The 22,853-nt window shown below is 44.1% G+C and overlaps 1 long non-coding RNA gene across 2 annotated transcripts; it reads right to left on the minus strand.

Annotated features, from left to right (window-relative positions):
- Positions 1 to 612: 612 nt before the first annotated feature.
- LOC123794273 (uncharacterized) lies at positions 613 to 10,762 on the minus strand. Of its 2 annotated transcripts, XR_015722529.1 has the most exons (5): positions 10,243 to 10,762; positions 8,815 to 9,022; positions 4,598 to 4,842; positions 1,988 to 2,569; positions 613 to 1,065 (listed from the first exon to the last, which is right to left on the minus strand). It is a non-coding gene; the product is annotated as an uncharacterized LOC123794273 (long non-coding RNA). The 2 variants fall into 2 exon arrangements; XR_015722528.1 differs by having other exon boundaries at positions 8,815 to 10,762.
- Between the last annotated feature and the right edge of the window lie 12,091 nt (positions 10,763 to 22,853).

Genomic DNA, 22,853 nt, shown 5'->3' on the forward strand with positions numbered 1-22,853 from the left:
ATCTTAGGACTATATCAAAGGGAGGTGAGGAGACTCCCACTTGCCAAAGATGGGACAATTAAAGCATTCATAAGAATAATAATTGCAATGGGCTGCAATAAACTGAAATACATCAAATATATTTAAACCCATGACTTCATCAATGATTTTTTTAATTGGTCACATTTGCAGAGTTGTAGGTGGTCAACTCGATAATTTGAAAACTGGTCATAAAAAGAAATCAACATTTATGCTGCCTTTTCTATAGGAACCATATCTGATCACATGGTTGATGAGGGGCTTTCTCTTGCAGAAGTAGTCCGGCTGGTAAGTGAAGAACAGAGTGGTGGAATTCCAATGCCACCATTTTACAACCCCAAGAAAATCACAGATTAGTGATACCTAACAACATAACCAAAAGAGAGACAAGCTGAGATTATGCACCTTCTGTTGGAAGCTCACAACATTCTCTGAGGAGTCCTGCAAAAGCAGCCAAACACAGACTGAGGGAAATCCTACAGGCCAAAAATCAAACAACAACAACACAGTTTCTTCAACAAATACGTTACAAGGGGAAAAGTAGAACGGGTGAGAGAACTTATGCATTTAAAAAAACATTAAAATATCAGCCAATATAACAATGTATGGCCTTTATTTCAATCCTGATTCACAAAAGCATGAACTCATTTTTTTTTTTAAAAATGAGACATTTGGGGGAATCTGAAAAAGAAAACCGGAGGCTCCTGAATTCCGGCCGTTTTCCCACCGGCCTGAGCCTGAGCAATGTTGCTGTTCTAACTGAGACCACTGGAGAGCCCAGCACTAGAGTCGGAACAGCTCCCTCCAGCGGGCTCTTTACTCTCAGAGGAACAGTCTACATGGCAAGGTCACCTCTCTTATTCCCTCTCAGCCCCCCACCCCCTCCATACAGTTCGGCACGGGGCTCCAGGCAGGAGGCTCTCCTGAGGTGGTTCTCGTTCACACTCTCGCCCATCTGGAGCACAGGTTTTGGCATCATTCAGGACGTCCCAGACGAACAAGTTCTGATTGTGTGAAGTGAGCTGATACCCCTGATCACACCGCGGCCTGATTTAGAGAGGGAGGTGGTTGGGGTACTCCACCGATACCACCACCAGCAACCCCACAGACTGGAATAACCAGAAACTATGTAATACAGGATCCCATCCCGGAAAAGGTAAAAACCGTGTCTCGAGGGCCTGGATACTCTTACATCAGAAGACCCGGGAATTAGCCATTACCCCATCTATGACTACACGTACCCCTGAGGTCCCTCACTGCTCTTAGCTCTTCAACCATAGATGCGAGCTAGGACTACTTCAGGAGACAGAAGAACTTTAGATAAACAAAAGAACCCAAGGAAGGGCAAGAAATGAACAAGCTGGCAAGTGTTGCTGGACATGAAGCCAAGGGGGCTGAAGCTGTGAGGCAATTAATAATAATAATAATAATAATAATAATAATAATAATAATAATAATTTCACATATATTGAGTCCTACTACCTGCCAGGTGCTGGGCTAAGTCCTTTTCATACACCATCCCATTTAATACCCTCGACAACCTAATAGGTAATGCCCTCAACCTCCTGTCAAAGGCAACTCCACTCCCTCGTCTCAGATATGTATCTCTTACCTATTTCCTATTTTAAACACCTGGCAGTTAGACAGAACAACTGAAGTTTCATATAATATGTAGCAGATTTGCCTACACCTGTGGGAGGTCTAAGGTCACTGGAGGCCAAAGACCTCCACAGCACAGTCAACAAAGCTTCCTCCATCTAACGTGTCTATCTACAGAAATCTGTCAGCTTTGCAAAAGATCCAGAAGATGCCATGCCTCTCCAGTCAGGGCTTTGTGTGTGATGTGACCCCTGACGAGCCACTGCTGCCCTCACAGTGCCTGATCTGGCCATCGCTATTCTGGATCCTTTTTCAGGAAGCAGAGCAAGCAAAGCATGAACCACATCTCTAAACATGTTGGACCACTTACCATTTTACAATGAATGAGTAACGCTGAAAGTTGAGTGCGCTTATTTGTAAGAAGTCACAACGTAATTGGTGATTATAGAGCAACTGTGTTGTTTCCATCATTTCCTAACAAGGGTCATGCCTTGGAAATTCAATAATGGCCTAATAATAATGACAGAAAAGGGAGAAGATGGACACACGAGTCAGAGAAGCAAACCGCGTCATGTGAGATCAGTCTGACCGCAGTAAAGGAACAACATTTGAATTCTATGCCCATGACTTTGGCCCCAAAAAATACCAAAAAATAATTAACAACGGGGCTTAACTCTGTAGCCACAACTAATCGTATCTGGAATTATTGCAGTGGAACGATGAAGCAGCGATGGGGTACGTGGCTTCACTACTTGTTTGTGTCTCGCTGTGGATACTCAGGACATCTGTAAATTTGACATTCGCGTTGCTTCAGTTGTCTGTGAAGACCCTCCTGAGGCTCAGCAAGAACCGTCCTGCCCGGCTGGCTCTGGTTGGGTGGGGAGAGCCGACCACCCAGCCTCAGGAAGCAGCTTCGGGTTTGTTCCTCAGCAGATATCCGGTAGGCAGAGACCTATGGGGGAAAATTTCTTGTAACTTTATTTTTTTGTGAAAATTGCCCGGAAAGAAAGCCAGTTGTTAACACTGGTAATTGAAGTAATGGAAATGTGAAGAGTTCTGAGAAAATAATGGCTTTTAGGAATTGTAAATTGGGGTAAAGACAGGCATTTTGATCTTGATGGCAGCTTAGCTTTATTAATCCTCAATAAATGCAGATATTCGAAAAGAGACTTGAGACACAATTTCAGGAAATATTTTCAGGCAGCTCAAAAGTTTCTCACAGAGCAAGATACAAAACTTAAGTGAAAGTAGGAACAGCGGTTATTTCGTGGTAAGAGACTATAAACAGGAAACAGCAGCCTCTCGACATAAATGTAATTGAGAAAGGTCCAGAAATCTGGATAAGTATTTATGTATCATCTAATTTGGAGACATGCAAAGATCTCTGGTGCCTCTTGTGAGGGTCAAAAGGGTCTGCCACCCTTTCTGCAAACACGGCCACGGGGTGAATACACATCAATCTCCCTTTCATTTCAGTAGCCCTCATCCAGAACTTTCTACAAATGGGTTTTGGAGGTTAAAAAATTCTGAACTCCCTGGAATGAGATTGTCTTGGGGGAAGGAAGGTTGGTAAAAGCTGCCCTCACGCCAAGCATATCGGCCCCTCCCCAAAAGGAAAAGCTTCTGATTCACTTTCCAAGGGCTCATCCTCTCTCTTACATAGATATTATCTAGCACTGCGTACACACCCTCTCCTCCCTTCCTCCTTGCTTTATTATTCTACTCTTGCCTATCAAATCCAGATTTATTGTGTTTGTATCTTTTAACTATATCCTTTTGGATATAAGCTTGGTGTACCTGAATAATAACAGTAACTACCAAGTATTGTAGCTGTGCGTGATATTAACAGTTAGAAGCTATACTTATACTCTATAGAATACTAAACTACTTATGATAGACACAGTTACGATACGTCATAGTATGAATGTTACAGTATTCCATAACATTCCAGTTTGTATACGTTGTCTCCTATGCTTACAATGCTGAGAGATAACATTTAAAGAAACAGGCGCAGGACACGTGGGCAGCTTGCTCAGGTTCTCGAAGCTAGAATGTGGTAGATTCAGAGTTCAGGCTCAGGCGGGAAGGAATCCGTGTCCGGGCTTGTTCTGTTAGTAAGCTGCCTCTAATGGTGCACGTCTCATTATCATCACTCTCACCCATCATCCCTTACACGGAGCATCAGCAGTTTCATACAAGCTGCTTACCAAGCTGAACCAAAGCAGGGTTAACGACACAACACACGTGCGCGCGCGCACACACACGCACACCCTTTATTCAGCTAGACTCATGCTCTCCACCGAACGTGTCCACGCCTACTCCATGCCGGACACTGGCCCTAGTCCACGAGTCAGGCACGGGCCCTGCCCTTCTGGTGCCTCCGGCTCATTCGGAACCTCGCTACACCCTCCACTTCTCCTTCCTGGCGCTCATCACCCTTTATTTGTTCGGTGTCTTTCACCCCGTCGTCCTGTGACCTCCGTGGGGGCAGGGTGACTGTCCTGCTCGCTGCTATATCCAGTGTCTTGTAGCACCTGGCACCCAAGAGACACTTAGCCGTTGCTGGAGAATGGATGAGAACGAGCAGTGGGAGCCGGCTCTCTCAAGGCTGGGAGGAGGTGTGGCGCCAGCCGCCGTTGGCTGATGCTGTTATCTGTGCCACGGGGCGCTAATCTCCCCTCACAGAACCCGGCGGCCTCCGAGGTCAAGCCTCCCTCCCACTGCACACACCTTCGGGTATCCGCCTTGCCGGGGAGGTCCGCCCAGGCCCGCCCAGCCCGGGAGCTCTGCCGGCGGGGCAAGCGTGCCCCGTCAAGAGGGCTAATTAGTCCTGAAAGTCACTGCGGTGTCATAGCTCTAGCCCATCCAATCTGCGTGACTCTTTGATCACAATCTCTAGCCCTAGGTTGAACCTCAAGAGAGTCTCAACGCCTGGAACAAAGGACAACTCCCCACTCCACCCCTCACTGTAGGGGGTTACCTGGAGGCTGGCTGTCCTGCGGTGCCCTGGAGGCTAGGGTCACGTGCAGGCAGGCTCTCTTGGACATGCACGTTCGGACATCAGGCAGGCATAAGTGACGTGGGAACTCAGGCAGGGACCTGGAACTCAGAATGGGAGCCTTAAGCGGACGTGGGTGGGAATGTGCAGGGGTCTATCCTCCACTTAGACGCAGGGAGCTTCTTTGAGATGGAGGCAGCAAGCGAGGAGCCAAGGAGGAGCAATTCCTGCAGTGGGGGGGGGGGGGGGGGAGATACATCAGCAGCGTCTTGTGAATCAGATTACCTGGTTGCCTGCTGCTCAATTCTTTGATTTCATTTTCTTATCTAGACCTTTCGGGAAGTATTATTTACTTATTCTGAGCCCCTGTGGTGCTGATGGCTTCAACTGTGGTTGCTCGCAAGCATGAAGGGACAGGGAAATTTCTGGGACACAGCCGGGCTGGGAAGTCCCTTCCCCTCCCCATGGAGATGCTTCCTCCAACGGCACCCCTAGGATGTTCCTCTTCGTTTATTCCGGGAAGTGACTCTTTCTCTGCAGCATCTAGACCAGCCCAGGAAGGCCCCCGACTCCAGTCCTCAAACGGAGACGACCCCAAAGCACCCAGAGTTGGCTCTGCGGATTTGTTCTCCTGATGCTTCAAGTTGTTTTGCTCTTCACAGACTCCTGTAGCCCTGGGTAACCTGGCAGCCTTGATGGAGGAAGGTCACCACACCTGGCAGGTAAAAGGATCCCAACTGTAGTCTCAGAGTCAGGAATGTGGTCAACAAACTGCCTCCCACCTCAAGACCTCGAGGTGCAAATTTGCCTTTCCTTTCACAAATGAGATCTCCCCTCTTCTGTGTTGTGCAGAGACCCCCACCCTCGATCCAGGGGACTTTTGTAGTTCCCACAAGAATTGGATCTCCTTTTCCATTGCTCTGAAGGAAAAGAACTCTGAATGACAAGCCACCACCCCTCCCCCCAAATCCCCATGACTAAAAACGTTGGTATTTTGTTTACATGTGAATAACCAATATTCTACAGTCTCTTTTCTCTCTCCCACACGCGTATACACATCCTCATTTTTCCAACTGATATGTCTATCCTTCCTCAGCCTGCAGTTGAAGGTTTGTGACCACTGGGGGCAGGCCCTGTCATCGTTGGTTCTCACTCAAGGCCTCAAAGTCAATGCTCTGTTAGGGCATTTGTGACCTCAGAGCAGAGTTCAGTTGCAATGGTGTGCTGATAAACCAGCATGAGTGGTTTGGGGGCTAGAATCCCTGATTTGTAAAGATTACCAGTTTCCATGATGTAAATACTCCCTCCCACCATGACCTTTTCCCAACTAACAATGGTTTAACAACCAGCTTGTAACAATTTAACAATCGCTCTCACCAGTTGGTCTGAGCTGGCTAAAGCACACCACTGTTCAAGGGGATCTCCAGAGCATTCTTGGGGCCCCGAAATGTCTCAACAAAATGCTCAATAGATTCAGTGGGAATGAAGGGGGGAAAGAGCCCTCATGTGCCATTTTTGCCTGCTGGCTTTCTTGGCTCAGAGTACTGGAAAGGGTATGGACTTCAGGGGGTCAAAGCTCTGGGTTCAAATCCTCAGGTAACTTGGGCAAGCTTCAGCTTCCAACTCTGCAAAAGAGGATTGATAAAACCTACCTGAGGGATTACTTTAAGAATGAAATGAGATGCCTAAATAAAATGCTTAATATATAGCAAGCTCTCCATAAATATTCTTCCTTTTGTCCACCACCCTTGTGTTAATTTTTCCTGTCGTTCACATAATTATTTTCCAAAGGGTCCAACAGGGGGAGCCCAAATGCAACACTGTCAGGGTGGGGGCTGGTAATTCGGCCCAACTCTCTCACCAGTCTTGGTTTTAACTGGGGAAACTTTGAGGAGCAAAGCTTTTTCTCTTCCAGGCTCTCCCTTGTCCTCATCCCAAAAGAGGTGAGTCCATCAAAATGTTTTAGAACTGGGGTTTATGCCACCTGGCTTCACTCTCCTCTGAGATGGCAAGCTATACCCTGAATCAGAAACGATGGTCCACAAAGCGAGTACCACGTCAGGACCAGAGCAAGGGCAGAGGGCTTGACCAAAACTATACTTCACACAGTGCAGAGCTCATAAAGCTTTCTGCGCAGCCAGAATGCCTCCCACACCAAACCGGGTCCCATAATAAATGGTTACTCCTGACACTCATGGGGATTTATGGTAAAATTGTGCAGCAGAAGGTTGTGGTCAGGTATCTAGAAGAGCTTTCCAACTATAAAACCACCGAAGAAGGAAGTGCAGTCTTTGTCTCTGTGGCTGGGAAGGGTGGAGAGAGGAGGGGGTCAGAAGTGGAAGGAACAGGAGGCCCACTAGTCTTGAGACACGTGGCTATTCACAAACAATGGAATTATCGGAATGATACAGAGAGGGGCATCAAACGAAACTTTGAGGAAATCTGGTTTCTTGTGATAAAGAGCTTTTGGTAACCTGAGACAGTTTTGGAAACTTGGAAGCACAAAAATTCTTTATTAGAAATGAATGGGAAACCTTGGATTTGAATCAGGAATGGCCACTCTCCAACTGACTGACCCATGCAAGTTATATAACGTCTCTAAGTCTCAGTCACTCGCATATTCATTCACTCCACCTGTTTTCATTGAGCATCTTACATGTCAGGGGCCAAATGAATCCTGAGGAGACAAAGGTGAGCAAAACTAGGCACTGTCCTTTTTTTTTTTCATAGAGTTTACAACATATTCATGTGTAAAAAAGGCATTCTAATGCTGGGACAACTAGATATCTACATGCAAAAGAATGAAGTTGGATCCCCACCTCACGCCATATATGAAAATTAAGTCAAAATGGATCAAAGACCTAAATGTAAGAGCTGAAACTATTAAACTCTTAGAAGAAAACATAGGCATAAATCTTTGTGACCATGAATTAGATAATAGCTTCGTGGATACGACACCAAGTGCACAAGTAACAAAAGAAAAAAAAATAGATAAATTGGACTTTATCAACATTTGAACTTTTGTGCTTCAAAGGACTCTAATCAAGAAAACGAAAAGATGACCCACAAAATGATATAAAATGCTTATAAATCATATATCTGATAAGTGGCTTATATCTACACTACATAAAGAACCTTACAACTCTGGGGCACCTGGGTGGCTCTGTTGGTCAAGCATCTGCCTTCAGCTCAGGTCGTGATCCCCAGGGTCCTAGGATGGAGCCCCACATCAGGCAGCTTGCTCAGTGCGGAGCCTGCTTTGCTTCTCCCTCTGCCCCGCCCTCTGTTCGTGCTGTCTCTCTCTCTGACAAATAGATAAATAAAATCCTAAAAAAAATTAAAATAAAATAAAATCTTAAAAAAAAAGAACTCTTACAACTCAAAAAATGGGCAAAGGATCTGAATAAACATTTCTCCAAAGATATACACATGGCCAAAAACCACATATAAAGATGCTCAACATCATTAGTCATCAGGTAAATGCAAATATAAACTATAATGAGATATCACTTCATGTCCACTAAAATGGCTAGAATCAAAAAGACAGATTGGAGAAATGGGAAACTTCATACACTGCTAGTGGGAATGTCAAACCGTGCAGTCAATTTAGAAATAATCTGGAAGTTCCTCAAAAGGTTAAACAGAGGTACCAATATGACCTAGGAATTCCACTCCTAGGTAGAATTCACCCATGAGAAACAAAAACATATATCCACAGACATTCTTGTACGTGAATGCTCATGCCAGCGTTATTCATGAGAGCCAAAATGTAGAAACAACCCAAAGTTCACCAACTGATGAATATATATCCCCACAATAGAATAGTATTTGGCAATAAAAAGAAACAAAGCACAAGTGAAAGCAATTATGAGAAAGGAGACAAAGCTGGAGGCATTACAATCGCACATTTCGAGCTAGGCTACAAAGCTTAGTAGTCCAAATCGCACGGTGCAGGCACAGACTCAGGTCATGGAACAGAATAGAGAGCCCAGAAATAAACCAGAAATGAATAAATATGGTCAATTACTCTACAATAAAAAAGGCAAGAATATACAACAAGAAAAAACACGTAACCTTCTTTTTGGCAAGGGGCAAAGCTTCAGTCTTAGGACCACCAGGCAGGCGTCCAGCAGCTGCTTAGCCCCTCACGCCCAGCTTTCCCCCCACCTCTTCCGCCGCTCTCTCAGCAAAGAACTCACCACATGTTGCTTTCTCAGAGGGATGCCAGTCGTCTATGCGTCATGAGGAGCCTTGCAGCGCTCCTGTCTCTCAGAGGTGGTGCCCACAGGAGGGTTAGGGAAGATCATGGTGGTGGAGGCCGACCGTGCCAGCATTCTTCCCTGCCTCCCTCACAGCTGGGCAGCCTTTCCCAAATCCTTTTCATTCTCGTATTTGTCAGACTGGATTCTTGTCAAACAAGCAAAGGACCAGTATTTGTCCCTGTGAATGCACCACGACTTGCAGTGGCACAGCACCGGCTCGTAAAGTGGGAGCCCCATGTACCAGTGGGTCAGGCGGGCAAAGGGCCATGATGGCCACTCACCTCCACTGGCCACCAGGACTCCCGAATACGGTTGCTTTTATGTCATGTGTATTTTACTACAATTAAAGATAGTAACAAAGGCAGGGCACCCGAGTGGCTCTGTCGGTTAAGCACCCAACACTTGATTTCAGCTCAGGCCATAATCCCAGGGTTGTGAGATCGAGCCCCACATGGGGCTCCGCACTGGGTGGGAAGTCTACTTGGGATTCTCTCTCTCCCTCTGCCCTTCCCGTCCCAATTACGTGCGTGCATCCTCTCTCTCTAAAAATAAATAAATGAATTAATAATAAAAATAATAATAAAGGCATAGTAGTAGTTCTTACCTCATAAGGTTGTTGTGAGGATTAAATGAAATCAATACTAGCTGAAGGAATGGCTAAAGTGTGTAACATCATTTATGAACAGGTTTGGAAAGTGAGGCTCGGGATGGTGGAGGGACACTTTAACTTTCTACTTTAATTCATGTATCTATTTTTCTGACTTTTTATAAGTGTTATACTTACAGAATTTAAACAAAAGGAATGAGGGCTGCTTATATTCTTGCATTACTGATTTGTTAAGACTTAGTATCCACAGAAAAGGGCATGAGGATTGGGATCGACATTCCATTCTTGGCCTATGTTTGACCTCCCGTGTTTGTATCTCTATGTGTAATTTTTTCCAGATCTCCTTAGCTTTGCTTTGCCTTTCTTCCCCTCCACCCTCAACTTGCTTAAGTCTCTTAGTCACAGCCTTTTTTTTTTTTTTTTTTTTAGATTTTATTTATTTATTTGTCAGAGAGAGAGAGAGAGAGAGCACAAGCAGGGGCAATGGCAAGCAGAGGGAGAAGCACGCTCCCCGCTAAGCAGGGAGCCTGATGTCAAACTCGACCCCAGGACCCTGGGATCATGACCTGAGCCAAAGGCAGACACTTTGAACCTTTGAGCCACCCAGGTGCCCCTCTTAGTCACAGTCTTAAACCTCCCAGTCTGATCATTGGATCCTGCCCTCATGCTGGAAGAGAAACCCCAGACCTCGGGGCGGGGGGGGGGGGCTCCATGCATCCCTAGACAGTGTCTTCTGAACTCCTCTTCCCCATTTTTACCTCCTTTCCCATAGTGAAACCTTCCCTGAGATCTGATCTTCAGTCTCTCACTGCAAATTGAGAAGTCTGCTGCTCCAGGAAGCCAGAAACAGCTGGGAGCCCTGGCCGGAAGTCTGTTTCCTGGGCAGGAGAACACTGGCAGAAATCCAGACCACTGACGTCACCTTGTCCGGATGGCGGAAGCCATTGCCCAACCATAGGAAGTCGATGCCAACAACACATTTCTCTATGACTCCCTCCCTCGGATCAGAAAAGGATTTTCCTGGACAGAAGGCAGTAGGAATGGAAAGTGTTCTGACCTTTGAACCACACAACCACACAACATGAGGCTGGCCAAAGCCTTGCCTGACAAATGAGCATGAGACCTGACCCTGGACTCCTGGCTTGGAAGACGCAAGTCTGAGTCGGCGCTCTGCCACCTAACTTCTGACCTTTGACAAATCACTCGATTTCCTTGGTCAGTTTTCTTAGCTATGAATAACACTACCTACCTCACAGAAGTTATTGTTGCAAGACTTAAGTGAGGTCATCTCTCCGTGGAAGATTTCATAAACTTGAAGCAGGATGCCAAAACCGAAGCATGCTTCTATGAGGGCCTTCCTGACAGCAGCAGACCCCAAGGAGCCGGAGGGAGAGCGCTTGCAGGCTGGTCGGAGCCGGGCAGCCTGCACCGGAACACCGGTGTGCTGCTTACTAGCTCTGGGACAGGGCTTCATAACTTAACCTCTCTGCACCATTTCCTGGTGGTCAAAATGGGGATGATAAGAGGACACCTGAGTGGCTTGGTCAGTTAAGCATCTGCCTTTGGCTCGGGTCATGATCCCGGAGGCCCAGGATCGAGCCCTTATCAGGCTCCCCACTCAGTATGGAGTCTGTTTCTCCCTCTGACCCTCCCCCGTCTTGTGCTCTCTTTCTCTCTCAAATAAATAAATAAAAGATCTTTTAGCAATGGGGATGATAAGAACACCCTGATCACAGGGTAGTCAGGAGGGTGAAGCAGTTTCTCCCGGTAGAGCACATAGGCACACGGAACGCTGCCCAGCTCACGGCGGCATTCGTCAAGCCCTGGCCAGGCTGATTATTCCAAGGGCCATCCTGTGCACTTCCAGGACCTGGGCTGGGCATTCAGTCTAATCCCAAGAGATCTCATGGAAAGAGATTCTGCCCGCCATCCACTGTCCACACATCAGGCAGAGCAGTTCAGCTAAAATCTGACCATGTCACTTCTCTGCTTAACCACCCAAATCTGCCCTAATCACCCCAGTGAAAGATATCAAGCCCCTGAGACAGGCCCTTGAGTTCCTCTCCAGCCTCATCTCGCGATGCCCACTGCCTGTCACCGAGGTTCTGGCAACTGCAAACTACCTGCAGCTTCTCACCTCCACGCCCGGGCTCCCCTTGCCCCTCTGCCCAGCATGCCCTCGCACACCCTGCCTTTGCCAGCTCCTAGGTATTCTTCAAGACCCTTAGTTTCATGTCTTCCATAGGGTCCTTCTTTACTCTCCCATGCAGGGCTCGTTTCCCCTTCTCCCTTGATTCCTTGAAGGCACTTCCATCACGGCACCGGGCAGGTTTTATCCTAACTCTTCAGGGGACTATTGCACAACTGATTGAGCGATTCCTGAAAGCAGCGGCCGGCACTGGGTCGTACTTATCTCCCTACACTCAGCACAAGCACAGGGCCGGGCACACAGTAGGTGCTCAGTAAACACTGGGTGCCAAGACTGATGAATGAATGACCAGGAACCAACAAAGCTTGTTTGTTCAGCTACCATAACAGATGGCATTTCTTATCTGGGGCTGTGCTGAACATCTCAACAGATACAGTTTCCATCAGCCTCCCAGCTGTTTGTCTTAGAACCACCTCTGTGTCTCAGACGCCCTCTGCCCCTCTTTGCACTGTTCTTACACTTTGTTTCACTATTTCCACTTTGTTTCTCTTCCTTGCTTTGTGTCATGTTTCTTTTTTTTCTTTTAAGATTTGTGTATTTATTTATTTATTTATTTTAGAGAGAGTGAGCGAGAGAGAGAGACAGAGAGAGAAAGAAAGAGCACGAGATGGGGAGAGGGTCAGAGGGAGAAGCAGACTCCCCACTGAGCAGGGAGCCCCACGTGGGACTTGATCCCGGAACTCCGGGATCATGACCTGAGCCAAAGGCAGTCGCTTAACCAACTGAGCCACCCAGGCGCCCTTTGTGTCGTATTTCTTACTTTTTGTTGCTTTGTATCCTTTCCTCTTCTTTCTTTTGTGGTTGGATGGATGTCTGTTCTCTCATAACCCTTCAAGCGTCTGCGATGGTAAGAGTATCCCCCCATGACTTCAGAAAGAAAGACAGAGATTTTGAAAAGAAGAAAACCAAACCTTATTATGTCCCCAGAAGTTCCATACCTTTTATTTCGTTCATTTTTGGTAACATCCATATGGCATATCATCCAAAGAAGCTAGGTTATGCTTCTGTAATAAACACCCCCAAAATCTCAATGGCTATATGCAACAATGTATTTATTGCTCCTGCAGTGTGAGTTGGCTGACGTTCTCCTCTGAATCATCATAGTCCTAACTCCAGGACCCAGGCTGACAGGGGAGCCGCTATCTAAAACATTGCCAGTTGCCATAAGTAGGAGGAGAGAATGTGGAAAAGCATACCCTGGGTTTTATTTATTTGTTTGTTTGTTTATTTATTTATTTATTTATTTGACAGAGAGAGAGAGAGACAGCCAGCGAGAGAGGGAACACAAGCAGGGGGAGCAGGAGAGGAAGAAGCAGGCTCTCAGCAGAGGAGCCTGATGTGGGGCTCGATCCCAGAACTCCGGGATCACGCCCTGAGCCGAAGGCAGACGCTTAACTGCTGTGCCACCCAGGCACCCCCCCTACCCTGGCTTTTAAAACTGCCACATAGGAAAGGGGCACCCGGCTGGCTCAGTTGGAAGAGCATGTGACCCTTGATCTCGGGTTGTAAATTTGAGCCCCACATTAAACGTAGAGATTACTTAAAAATTAAATCTTTTAAAAACTTCCACATGGAAGAGACACATCTTAATTGGTCAGAGTAAGTTACATAGCCATGCTGGGTTAATCGGTAAGAGTTCAACAGGGTGGCAAAGTACAGTCTTCCTAGGAACCTGGAAGGAGAAAGAGATTCATCTGTCTGTGAACAGGCCTGATAAGCACAGTGGATATTACTGTTCCCACTTTACAGATGAAGGGCTGAGGCTCCAGAGAGGAGTCAGAGAGGGAGGCTGAACCCATGCCTTTTGATTCTTGAGACTCTGCTCTCATGTCATGGGATTTTTAGCGTGCCTAGACCTTTTCTGCCATTTTCTATACAGTTTTTGGACCCTGCCGTGAAGGGTGGCTTGCCAGCGTTCCAGAAGCAAGATGACAAGAAACCCCACTTTGCTCACCAATCTCTGCATCACATCTGGTAAGGGCATTGGCATCGCTCTCCAAAGTGAGGTTCTGGAGACTTCCATTCTCTAAGACAAAACCAGGAAGTCACAACACTTGGAGCAGTCATTTGAAACCTTCTAGGCAAAACTAATCTATGGCGACAGAAGTCAAAATAGCAGTTATTTCAAAGGAGGGTACGAGAGGGAATGTTACATTTTGACCAGATAAGGGCTTAAGGGAACCTTCTGGGATAATGGGGGTGATGCTATGTTGGGAGGGATTGTGGTTAAATGAGTGAATACAAATGTAAAAAGTAATCAAGCTGTACACTTAAGATTAGTACGTGTTGCTGAATAGTGGTTACATCTCAATAAAAATAAGTTATAAAGAATACTTTTGGGGCACCTGGGTGGCTCAGTTGGTTCAGTGTCTGCCTTTGGCTCAGGTCAGGATCCCAGGGTCCTGGGATCAAGCCCCATATCTGGCTCCCTGGTCAGCGGGGAGTCTGCTTCCCCATCTGCCCGTCCCCCACTCATTCTCTCAATCCCTCTCGCTCTTGTGCTCTATCAAATAAATAAATAAAATCTTTAAAAAAAAGAATAATTTTCATCGAATTAAAAAATATATTTCTTGTGCCAAAGATTCTATTAAGAAAATGAAAAGACAATATAAAAAAATAAAAATATAAAAATATTTAAAGATAATAAAAATAATTTTTAAAAAAGAAAATGAATAAACAAGATATCAAGTGAAAGAAAATATTTCCAAATCGCATATCCAACAAAGGACGTGTATCCAGAATATATAAAGAACTCTCAACAGCAAGAGAACAGACAACTCTATTTAAAAATAGGCAGAAGTCTTTTTTTCAAATAATATTTTTTATTATATTATGTGAGTCACCATACAGTACATCCCTAGTTTTTGATGTAAAGTTCGATGATTCATTACTTGCATATAATACTCAGTGCACCATGCAATACATGCCCTCCTTAATACCCATCACTGGCCTATCCCAGTCCCCCACCCCCCCTCCCCTCTGAAGCCCTCAGTTTGTTTCCCAGAGTCCATAGTCTCTCATGGTTCACTCCCCCTTCTGATTACCCCCCTTTCTTTATCCCTTTCTTCTCCTACTGATCTTCCTACTTCTTATGTTCCATAAATGAGTGAAACCATATGATAATTGTCTTTCTCTGATTGACTTATTTCGCTTAGCATTATCTCCTCCAGTCCCATCCATGTTGCAGCAAATGTTGAGAAATTGTTCTTTCTGATAGCTGAGTAATATTCCATTGTAGATATGGACCACATCTTCTTAATCCAGTCATCTGTTGAAGGGCATCTCGGCTCCTTCAATGATTTAGCTATTGTGGACAATGCTTCTATGAACATTGGGGTGCATATGGCCCTTCTCTTCACTACATCTGTATCTTTGGGGTAAATACCCAGTAGTGCAATTGCTGGATCATAGCGTAGCTCTATTTTTAACTTTTTAAAGGACCTCCACACTGTTTTCCAGAGTGGCTGTACCAACTTGCACTCCCACCAACAGTGTAGGAGGGATCCCCTTTCTCCACATCCTCTCCAACATTTGTTGTTTCCTGCCTTGTCAATTTTTGGCATTCTAACTGGCATAAGGTGGTATCTCAATGTGGTTTTGATTTGAATTTCCCTGATGGCTAATGATTTTGAACATTCTTTCATGTGTCTGTTAGCCATTTGTATGTCTTCATTGGAAAAGTGTCTGTTCATATCTTCTGCCCAAAAAATAGGCAAAAGTCTTAAATAGACACTTCACTAAGAGAATATAAAACAGGCAAACAAGCTTGACATTTGGCCATCAATTTTGTAGATTGAAGCCATGATGAATTACCAGTACAGATCTATTAGAATAGCTACAGTAAAAAATACTGACCACATCATCAGGTGTTGACGAGAATGCAGAGCAATTCTGTTTCATTACTAGTGGAATGCAAAGTCTACTCTGGAACATAGCTCCGCAATTTCTTATAAAGTTGATACACTTACCATATAACTCAACAATCCCCTATGTATTTATCTGAGAGAAATAAAAATATGTTCATACAAAAACCTATACACTCAATGTTCATAGCAGCTTTATTTGTGATAAAACTGGGTTAAAATGGGTAAATGCATAACTTGGCATATCCATACCGTGGAACACTATCCAGAAACAAAAGAAACAAATTATTGATACATGCAGCAACTTGGATGACTTCCAAAAGCATTATGCTGTGTGAACAAATCTGATCTCAAAAGGTTACATGATGGGGGTGCCTGGGTGGCACAGCGGTTGGGCGTCTGCCTTCGGCTCAGGGCGTGATCCCGGCGTAATAGGATCGAGCCCCACATCAGGCTCTTCCACTATGAGCCTGCTTCTTCCTCCTCACTCCCCCGGCTTGTGTTCCCTCTCTCACTGGCTGTCTCTATCTCTGTCAAATAAATAAATAAAATCTTTAAAAAAAAAAAAAAAAGGTTACATGATGGTGGGGAGCCTGGGTGGCTCAGTCGTTATGCGTCTGCCTTCGGCTCAGGGCACGATCCCAGAGTCCTGGGATCGAGCCCCACATCAGGCTCCTCCACTGGGAGCCTGCTTCTTCCTCTCCCACTCGCCCTGCTTGTGTTCCCTCTTTCACTGGCTGTCTCTCTCTTTCTCTGTCAAATAAATAAATAAAATCTTAAAAAAAAAAAAAAAGGTTACATGATGGGACACCTGGTGGTCTCACTTGGTGGGGCATGACTCCTGATCTTGAGGTTGGGGGTTTGAGCACCATGATGGGTATAGAGATCATTTGAAAATAAAATTTTTAGGGGCGCCTGGGTGGCTCAGTCAGTTAAACATCTTCCTTTGGCTCGATCCCAGAGTCCTGGGATGGAGCCCCACTGGGAGTCTGCTTCTCCCTCTTCCTCTGTTCCTCTTCCCCCCAACTCATGCTCTCTCACGCATTCTCTCTCTCTGTCTCAAATAAATAAAAAAATTTTTTTAAGGTTATATGCTACTTTGTTCTGTTTATGTGACATTTTTGAAAAGACAAACAATAGTCATGGAGAATAGTTCAAATTAGCAAGAGGCTTGTGGGGGATGGAAGGAAGGATGTGACTACAAAGAAACAGCATAAGGGATTTTTTGGGGGCAGTAGAACTGTTCTATATCTTGATTGTGGTGGTGATTACATGAATTTTTACATGTATTAAGATTCATAGAAGTGCGGTGCCTTGGTGCATTCTTAACTCAATCTTGTCAGTTAGCATTCTTAACTCAATCAGTTAAGCCTCCAACTCTTGGTTGACTCTTGGTTTTGGTTTAGGTCATGATCTTGCATTCATGGAATCGACCCATGTCAGGCTCCGTGCTGAGTGTGGAGCCGGCTTCAGATTCTCTCTCCCTCTGCTCCTCCCCTCTGCCTGCTCGTTCTCTCTCTCTCTCTGTCAAATAAATAAACCAAATATTTTAAGGGGTACCTGGGTGGCTCAGTCCCTTAGCGTCTGCCTTCAGCTCAGGTCATCATCCTAGGGTCCTAGGATCCAGCCCCACGTTGGGCTCCCTGCTCAGCAATGAGTTTGCTTCTCCCTCTCCCTCTGCCCTTCCTCCTGCTCATGCTCTCTCACTTTCTCTCAAATAAATAAATAATATTTAAATAAATAAATAAAATCTTTTTTTAAAAGATTCATAGAAGTATACACTAAAAAAGTAAATTTCACTGTATAATAATTTTTTTAAGATTTTATTTATTTATTTGACACAGAGAGAGACAGCCAGCGAGAGAGGGAACACAAGTAGGGGGAGGGGGAGAGGAGGAAGCAGGCTCAATCCCAGGACACTAGGATCATGCCCTGAGCCAAAGGCAGACGCTTAATGACTGAGCCACCCAGGCATCCCAACTGTATACTAATTTTTAAATAACTTTTTAATTTAAAAAATCTTCTAAATTAAAAAGAAACCTTTTGGGGCGCCTGGGTGGCTCAGTCAGTTAAGTGTCTGCCTTCAGCTCAGGTCACAATCCCAGGGTCTCGGGATTGAGCCCCATATCGGGCTCCCTGCTCAGTGGAAACCTTGCTTCTCTCCCTCTGCTGTTCCCCCTGCTTGTGCTCTCTCACTCTCTCTGTCAAATAAATAAATAAAATTGAAAGAGGAAGAAGAAAGAAAGAAAGAAAGAAAGAAAGAAAGAAAGAAAGAAAGAAAGAAAGAAAGGAGGGAGGGAAGGAGGGAGGGAGGGAGGGAGGGAGGGGTGCCTGGGTGGCTCAGTTGGTTAAACATCGATTTTCAGCTCAGGTCATGATGCAAGGGTCTTGGAATTGAGTCCCACATGGGGCTCTTTGCTCAACAGGAAGCCTGCTTCTCCCTCTGCCTGACGCTCCCTCTGCTTGTGCACGCCCTCTCTCTCTCTCTCTCTGACAAATAAATAAAATCTTGAAAAAAAGAAAGAAAAAGAAAGAAAGAAAGAAATAAAGAAAGAAAGAAAGAAAGACCAGAAAGGGGTGCCTGCCTGGCTCAGTGGGTGGGGTATGTGACTCTTGATCTCAGGGTGGTGAGTTCAAGCCCTATGTAAATAAGTAAACAGATAAATACCTTCTAGCCCCAAATAGCACCGAAGGGGCCCTGAGGAGAGGCACTGAAGAACTAAGTGTCCTGGAAAAGGCACACCACCTTCCTCCACCCTAACCCCATACCTGACGTCGGGATTTTCCTGGGCCCTATGCTTCAGCTCTCCCTCCTGGTTCTCCTGCTATGCCAATGTGACCCGCACATCACCTCCTTTAGACTCCAAATCCAGGGGTCAAGGACTCAGTCCGCTTTGCTTCTTTCTTTCTTTCTTTCTTTCTTTCTTTCTTTCTTTCTTTCAGTAGACTCCACACCCAATATGGGGCTTGAACTACCACCCTGAGATCAGGGGTTGTATGCTCTACTGACTGAGCCAGCCAGGCACCCTTGCTTTGTTTACTTCTACATCCTTGTGCCTGGAACTTGGGTATAAGGTGGGTAGAATGAAGGAATGTTCTAGCAATAGCCCTGATTCTTCTTGGTATGCTGCACAACCTCATCTCCAGTACCTTGCAAAACTAAAGCCTACTTAGGGGAGGGTTTCCTTTAGAGTCCCACTCAGCCTGATTCTTTCCTTTCCTTCTAAAACACACAAAAATCCTTACACCTAAAGGAGTTAGAAAAAGAAGAACAAACAAAACCTAAACCCAGCAAAAAAGAAGGAAATAATAAAGATTAGAGCAGAAATAAATGATATGGAAACTTAAAAAAAAAAAAAAACCAAAAAACCAACAGGACAGATCAATGAAACCAGGAGCTGGTTCTTTGAAAAGATGAACAAATTGCTAAACCTCCAGCCAGACTCATCCAAAACAGAAAAAGGAAAAGAAAGAAAGAAGAGAAAGGGGAAGAGGACCTAAATAAAGAAAACCACTGATGAAATAGGAGAAATAACAACCAACACCACAGAAATATGAACAATGGTAACAGAATATTATGAAAACCATATGCCAACAAATTTGACAACTTAGCAGAATAAGTTCCTAGAAGCATATAATCTACCAAAACTAAAGCAAGAAGAAATAGAAATTTTGAAAAGACCAATTACCAGCAATGAAATTGAATAAATAATCAAAAAACTTCCCCCAAACAAAGTCCAGGACCAGATAGTTTCCCAGGCGAATCCTACCGAACTTTTAAAGAAGAGTTAATACCTATTCTTCTCAAACTATTCCAAGAAATAGAGGAGGAAGGACAACTTCCAAATTCATTCTATGAGACCAGCATCACCCTGATACCAAAATCAGAAAAACAAACCACACACACAAAAAAAGAGAACCACAGGCCGATGTCTCTCATGAATATAGATGCAAAAGTCCTCAACAAAATATTAGCAAATTGAATCCAACAATGCATTAAAAAGATCATACACCACCATCAAGTGGGATTTATTCTCAGGGTGCAAGGTGGTTCAATATTTGCAAACATGTTATGTCATATCAATAAGAGAAAGGATAAAAACCATACATGACCATTTCGATGGATGCAGAGAAAGCATTAAACAAAGTACAACATCTTTTCGTGATAAAAATTCTCTGGAAAGTAGATCTAGAGGGAACATACCTCAACATACTAAAGGCCACATATGAAAAACCTACAACTAAAATCATACTCAATGGTGAAAAACTGAGAGCTTTTCCCCGAGGTCAGAAACAGTGACTCCCAAGGTCACTCTTACCACTGTTATTTAACGTCGTACTAGAAGTCCCAGCCTCAGCAATCAGACAACCTAAATAAAAGGCATCCAATAGTAAAGAGGAAGTAAAACTCTCCCTATTTGCAGATGACATGATGCCATATACAGAAAACCCTAAGTACTCTACCCCAAAACTACTAGAACTGATCAATGAATTCAGTAAAGTCACAGGCTACAAAATCAAAGTACAGAAATCTGCTGCATTCCTATACATTAATAATTAAGCAGCAGAAAGTGAAATTAAGAAAACAATCCCATTTACAATTGTGCCCAAAACAATAAAATATCTAGGAATAAATTTAACCAAATAGGTGAAAGACCTAGACTCTGAAACTATAAAACAGTGATGAGAGAAATTCAAGACAATGCAAGGAAATGGAAAGACATTCCAGGCTCGTGGGTTAGAAAAACAAATAATGTTAAATACTACTCAGGGTCGCCTGGGTGGCTCAGTAGGTTAAGCATCCGGTTCCTGATTTCAGCTCAGGTCATGATCTCAGGGTCGTGAGATTGAGTCCTGTGTCGAGTCCCAAGTTGGGCTCCCTGCTCAGTGGGGAGTCTGTTTCTCTCCCTCTTCCTCTGCCCTTTCCCCTGCTCTCTTGCTCACTCTCTTTCTCTCTCTCTCTCAAATAAATGAAATAAAATATTTTTTTAAAAAATGTCTATACTACTCAAAGTAACCTACAGATTTAATGCAATCCTTATCAAAATACCAACAGCATTTTTCACAGAACTAGAAGAAACAATCCTAAACTTTGTTTGGAACCACAAAAGTCCCTGAATAGCAAAAGCAATCTTGAAAAAGAAAAACAAAACTGGAGGCATCACAATTCCAGATACCAAGATGTAGTACAAAGTGGTAGTAATTACAACAGTAAGGTGCTGGCATAAAAATAAACACATAGATCAATGGAATAGAAGAGAAAACTCGTAAATAAATGCACAATTATATGGCCAATTAATCTTCAACAAGGGAGGAATGAATATCCAATGGGAAAAGTCTCTTCAACAAATGGTGTTGGGGGGGGGCGCCTGGGTGGCTTAGCCATTAAGTGGCTGCCTTCAGCTCAGGTCATGATCCCAGGGTTCTGGGATCAAGCCCCGCATCGGGCTCCCTGCGTGGTGGGAAGCCTGCTTCTCCCTCTCCCACTCCCCCTGCTTGTGTTCCCTCTCTTGCTGTCTCTCTCTGTCAAATAAATAAATAAAATCTTAAAAAAAAATGGTGTGGGGAAAACCAGATACCTACGTGCAAATGAAACTGGACCACTTTCTTTTTCTTTTTTTTTTTTTAAGATTTTATTTATTTATTTGACACAGAGAGAAAGAGAGAGAGGGAGAAAGCAAGCACAAGCAGGGGGAGTGGCAGAAGGAGAAGGAGAAGGCTCCGGGCAGGGAGCCCGATGCAGGGCTCAATCCCAGGACCCTGGGATCATGACGTGAGCTGAAAGCAGACAATCGCCTGGGCCACCCAGGTGCCCCTGGACCATTTTCTTTCACCACACACAAAAATAAAGTCAAAATGGATTAAAGACCTAAATATGAGACAGGAAACCATCAAAATCCTAGAAGAGAACACAAGCAGTAATTTCTCTGACATCAGCCATAGCAACACTTTTCTATATATGTCTCCTGAGACGAGGGAAATAAAAATAAACTATTGGGATGACATTAAAATAAAAATTTCTGCACAGTGAAAGAAACAATCAACAAAACTAAAAGGCAACCTACTGAATGAGTAGAAGATATTTCCAAATGACGTATCTGATAAAGGGTTAGCATCTAAAATATGTCAAGGACTGATACTACTTAATACCAAAAAACAAATAATCCAATTAAAAGCGGGCAGAAAACATGAACAGACATGTTTCCACAGAAGATGTCCAGATGGCCAACAGACACATGAAAAGATGCTCAACATCACTCAGCATCAGGGAAATGCGAATCAAACTATAATGAGTTATCACCTCACACCCGTCAGAATGGCTAAAATCAAAAACACAAGAAACAACAGGTGTTGGTGAGGATGTGGAGAAAAAGGGACCCTCCTGCACTGTTGGTGGGAAAGCAAACTGGTGCAGCCACTCTGGAAAACATTATAGAGGTTCCTCAAAAAGTTAAAAATGGAACTACCCTAGGACCCAGGATCACACTACTGGCATTTACCCAAAAACACAAAAACATGAATTCAAAGGGATACATTCACCCCTATGTTTATTGCAGCATTATTTGTAATATCCAAACTGGAAGCAGTCCAAATGTCCATCGATAGATCAATGGACAAAGAAGAGGTGATATATATATATATATATCCCTCAACAGACCATATATATATATATATATACACACACACAATGGAATATTATTCAGCCATAAAAGGCCATAAAAGAGAACAAAATCTCACTATTTACAATGACATGGACAGAGCTAGAAAATTATGCTAAGTGAAATAAGTCAGTCTGAAAAATACAAATTCCATATGATCTCACTCATACCCGTAATGTAAGAAACAAAACAAACAAGCAAAGGAAGAGAAAAAAGAGAAAGAGAGAGAGACAAACCAAGAAACAGACTCTTAATTATAGAGAGCCAATTATATAGAGAACAAACTGATGGCTACCAGAAGGGAGGCTGGTGGGAGGCTGGGTGAAATAGTTGATGGGGATTAAAGAGTACACTTACCATGATGAAAAAAATATAAATAAAATAAAATAATAAAAAAATCAAATAAATAAATAATAAAACACACTTAAAAAATCCAAACTCCTCAAGGGGTCAAGAAACCCACAACGTCAAGGAAACGAAGTCCTGGCTGTGCAGAGGAGGGAGAGGAGAACACCTTCATTCTTTTTTATCCTTGATAGATTGTTACAATAAATCCACGATAAATTGTCCTGCCATATATATACTCTTTTGAATTTGATCCATTCTTAAATACGATGCCTTTTGGGAAAGTTACTGTG

The sequence above is a fragment of the Ursus americanus genome, chromosome 32, assembly GCF_024610735.1.
Source record: "Ursus americanus isolate L20-20 chromosome 32, mUrsAme1.1.p, whole genome shotgun sequence".
Classification (NCBI taxonomy): Eukaryota; Metazoa; Chordata; class Mammalia; order Carnivora; family Ursidae; genus Ursus; species Ursus americanus.